Below are 4,996 nucleotides of genomic sequence, written 5' to 3' on the forward strand. Positions count from 1 at the left end.
GTGCCTATTCATCTTAGCCACTATGATATATATATATATATATATATATATATATATATATATATATATATATATATATATATATAGGTGGTGTATATAAGAGGAATATAAGAGGAACAGAAAACAAACTAACAAAAAGGGAGTCAAGGGGAATGGAAGAAAGCACAAGGGGGCAACAGAGAGTAACTAAAGACTGCTTGAATATAATGGAACATAAACCAAAGATCAACAAAACAGAATTGCTGATAACCTATTACTAAAAACTCAGAGTTCAAGAGGGAAGAACCACAGCAATAACCCCTCTAAAGGATGGATACAAGACGCTCTTTGAGCCCAGACATAAACATAATCCAAAAACCAAAATAAAACAAAACACAAAACAACCCACCCAGGGTGGGTGGACAGGGGCCTAGGAAGGAGGGCAGGAAATAAAAACAAAAACCAGAGTCCAAAACAACCACCAAAGGTGGGCAACAAAGAAGCCTAAAGCCAAAGATTCTATGTAGGCCAGCTATTAGGCTGGAGATGAAGAAGTCTATGGAGGCAGGCCATAAAGCTGGCATCGACGAACAGTCTATGGAGCCCGGCCATGAGGCCGGAGGTGAAGCACAGTCTCTGGAGGCCAGCTATGAGGCTAGAGATGGGCAACAAAGAAGCCTAAAGCCAAAGAGTCTACGTAGGCCAGTCTCTGGAGGCTGGCCTTGAGGTCAGAGGTGAGGCACAGTCTCTGGAGGCTGGCCATGAGGCCAGAGGTGAGGCATAGTCTCTGGAGACTGTCCTCGAGCCTGGAGGCAAGGCACAATCTCTGGAGGACAGCCATGAGGGCAGAGGCCAGGCACAGACTATGGAGGACTGCCATGAGGCCAGAGGCAAGGAAGAGGTTGGCGATTGAGGAAGACATCCGTTGGACGGCCGAGAGGCCGGCTATGAAGGAGGACCTCTTGAGAATGGCAGTGCAGATGGCGACGGAGAAGGACCTGTGGAGGACAGCGACGAAAGAGGACATCTGGAGGATAGCAACGAAGGAGGACCTCTGGAGGATGGCGTCTCTGTAGCAGGAACCCTGGGGGCCACCAACCCCACCACAGGAACCTTGGGGCCAACCAACGATGCCACAGGAACCTAGACGGAGGCAAAGCGACCGCAGAGGGCCCTTCGAGGCATAGAGCACCCCTTGAGGGGCCTTGAAAGCATGGAGCATCCGCAGAGGAGCCTTTTAGGCATGATGTGACTGCAAAGGGGCCTTGGAAGTTTCACCACTTTGGAGCTCTCACAGTTCTCAGTTTCCCCATTAGATCCTTCCTGTGGTTCAGGGGTCTCTGGATGGCACAGAGCAGGCTAAAATAGGGGATCTGTGTCTGAGCAGAAGCGCTAAGTGAATCTGCCTGAGGAGTGGAAACAATAACAGGTTCTGACCGAGGAATGGAAACCCCCAACGGTTTATGATCTAGACGGATGTATATAGAATTCTTTCTGCTCTGCTTTTGACAAAACAGGGATAGGCTTTAAGGATGAAGCCTATAGGCTCACTGCTTAAAACTCTGGGCTTCGCTAGTTGCCATAGCTTAAAAAAAGGGTGACTTGGGAATTGATTCTCCAGTACCTGTAGGCCTATCTCATTGAAACCATTATTGGACAAACAGCAAGTGGAATCAAATTAAGTCAGTGCTGCACTGCACCCAGGAAGAACGTAGAGGGAAAATGAATGCCCCTCGCTCCGACCAACGGAGCGAGGGGCAACGACAGCTTCGGCCAACGACAGCTTCCACATCTACGTCACCTGCTCTCAGACCTGTAGGTTAGAAGCCGCGTCTGTCATCCCCTGAATTGTTTAAGGGTGATGCCGCACAGTGTCAGGCTTTTCTCACTCAATGTGAAATTCAGCCTTCAGCTTACAGTTCAGATAGGCCCAAGGTAGACTGTTTTATTTCACTTCTGGCCGGCAAAGAAAAGCTGTGGGGAACTTCTGTATGGCAGAAAAACCCTAGTTTATGTAGCTCTTACAGTGCCTTTTGGTAAGAACTAATCGAAATGTTCAGCCCAGTTGTTCCCAGTAGTGAGCCTTGAAGAGGAGTTCTGTCATTTAGACAGGGAGATGGCTCTGTGCCAGAGTATATTGTAGACTTCCTAGTATCTTCAGTCTTCCTGGAATAAGGAAGCCCTCATGGATGTAGTTATTTATGGGCTTAACGAAAAGATAAAAGATGAACTTTCCACCTGTGACTACTCAAACTCTAAAAAAAACTAGAGGATCTTGCCACTTGGATTGATCTATGTTTCTTCAAATGGCAAAGAGAAAATATAACTAGGTCTAGGTCATCAGTGTCAACAACACCGAAATGATTTCAGCTGAGCCACCAGGGTAGCGATCAGATGATAACCGATCTGTAAAAAAAAAAGCTGCATGAGCTGGAACACTGTAGAAAGCAACAATAGTTATACAATAATGACCATTATTTATTTGGGGGGAAGTATAACTCAAGCGATCTCTCCTCTCACTCTCCTCCGCTGCAGCCAAAACAGCATCGGGAAACTGCAGTAAAGTTTGCAAAATATGCACAGATTCGGCTTTTCCGGATTAATAACTGGTCTGCGGATAATTTATTCTACAAAACAGACACATCTCCACAACCAGAGCAAGGCAGACTGAGCTACAACCGTAGTTTCCTAAAAGCGAGTATCCTATCACGCTGGGAGAATTACATTGGACCCTATGGGAAGCTCGCCGCTCCAAAAATGTGCAGGAGGAGCGTGCTCTGCAAATCGCAAAATAATCAGAGGAACATTCAAAAGCGTTACCAAGGAGAGGTGGATTATTATCACATGTATTGGATTTGCAAATAATACTTTTCTGAGGAATTTCCAAAAGCCTAAGTGATAAATAGTACCTCTGTTTTATTATTACAATAAGTATAAAATGGGCAATGACTACACTATAGATCATTGCAGTGCCTCCAAACTTGTAGGATACACAGATAACCTCATCTGGATCATACTAAAACTCTTACTTTGGGAAGATAGGCCAAACTGTATTTTTGGAGATCTCTTCTTTGTTATTATAAGCATATAATAGCCAATAATTACACTATAGATCATTGTAGTGCCTCCAAAAATAGATAACCTCATCTAGTTCACACTACAACTCTTACTTTGGGGAAATATGTTTTCTAAATGTACTCTTTTTTTTTAGATTTGTCATTGTTATTATAAGCATATACACGCCAATAATTACTTATGACTTAGACAGATTTATTTTGTCATTTTGTATACACAAGTGTAAACAAAAAGAAATTTCGTTTAGAACAGCTCTAGAGAATTTCATATTTCAAAGTGCAGCCTTGAAAACAATAACAAATACATTCAAAAAAATAGTTATATAAATATGACTGTATATTTACAGTTCTAACATTCTCTTTTTTTGTTACTTTGGGAAGATAGGCCAAACTGTATTTTTGGAGATTTATTCGTTATTATAAGCATATAATAGCCAATAATTACACTATAGATCATTGTAGTGCCACAAAACTTGTAGCACACATAGATAACCTTAACTAGTTCAGACTACAACTCTTACTTTGGGAACGCGTACCAAACCCAAAATTTTAGATTTCTTTCATTGTTATTATAAGCAAGCCAGGTGTGCAATCTCTGCAACAGGTACCACAGCACTGAGCGTTGTGTGCTCTGCACAAAGTATACCTGTCACAAATGCAGGAAGGACTCACCTTGGGTTTGTAAAAACTGCTAAATGGGACAATTGTAGCTTCATATGTAGTGCTTTTCCTTGGGTGAAATAAATGTTACTGCTATACTTAAATCATACTGTTGCCATTCTCTAAGCTGAAATAGTCATAATCCTGGCGCTGATGGTTGTTTTTTTTTTCCTCTGCTCCTACTCACCTGCCTAATTGGCCCTGTGGCTGATTACTGCCAATCTGATTCACCTAGTCCCTGCAGCTATGTAGGCTGTTTGCTTTCCAGCCATCAGCGTCAGATTATTCAACCTGTGTCTGTGTGAGTTACCCAAGTTGTCAAAGTAAGTGTTCTGTTCTGGGGAATTCTTCTCAGATTTTTGTCCATGTTTTTCTTGTTTTTGCCTTTTTCCCTGTCTGCCCTGTTCAGTTTGGTTTTTGGCCTGACAGCCTGGATTCTGCCTGTTTTCTGACCTCTGCTTGGATTCTCCCTGGATACCTCTTCGGCTCTCAGATCACCTGGTTTCTGACACTGCACTGGACTGGTTTTCGGCTTCGCATGATCCCTCACGGACACAGAAGCTCGCTCTGCGTCGGGTGGCGCCGGCTTCCCCGCACACTGTTCTCTGAAGCGTTAACAACCGCAAGAAGTGGACTGTCTCCCCCCGGATTTCTCGTCTCTGAGTTTCGGACTGAACTCTCAACCAGGTCAGTGACTTTTTGTTGTCTTCTCCACTCTTCATTCTTGTCACTGACCTGAGTTTCCTGTCTCAGCAGAAAATCAGAGAACCCAGTCTGAGGAATTTCCATCGTCCTCTTTCTGTTATTTTTTAAATAAACCTGTTCTAAAACTTTCTGTTTGTCTGCCTAATATTGGGTCCAAGCTTCAGTGCGTGTTACAGAAATGTTGAATCACATGAAAAGGCGAGAACAGACAAAATACAATTATTCTCCAAGTTGTTCTTTCTTTCACATAGTGAGCTTTGCAATATAAATGAGTCTGTTGGTGAATGGACAATGTAAATAGGCTCTGCCTTCCCTTGTTGGAAAAGCATAGTTATGACCTGTTCTCAGCTCAGGAACTAGGACCCCTATGATATCTGGTTGTTTAATAGGTTTGCCTAAATAAAAGATTTAGATATGACTTATCAAATTATTCCTGCAAAAAGGTCTGATGTTGCAGGGGCAGGTAATGAAAAGTGTTTGGAGCATGCTCTTGTTCTGATGCCAGTTTGTTTCAGCCTTTATCCAGTCTCATGTAGAAGGGCTGGTCATGTCACAGGTTATTTTCATTACAACAAGGA

Source organism: Cyprinodon tularosa, unplaced genomic scaffold (assembly GCF_016077235.1).
Source record: "Cyprinodon tularosa strain WSP-4 unplaced genomic scaffold, ASM1607723v1 ctg553, whole genome shotgun sequence".
In the NCBI taxonomy this organism is placed as follows: domain Eukaryota; kingdom Metazoa; phylum Chordata; class Actinopteri; order Cyprinodontiformes; family Cyprinodontidae; genus Cyprinodon; species Cyprinodon tularosa.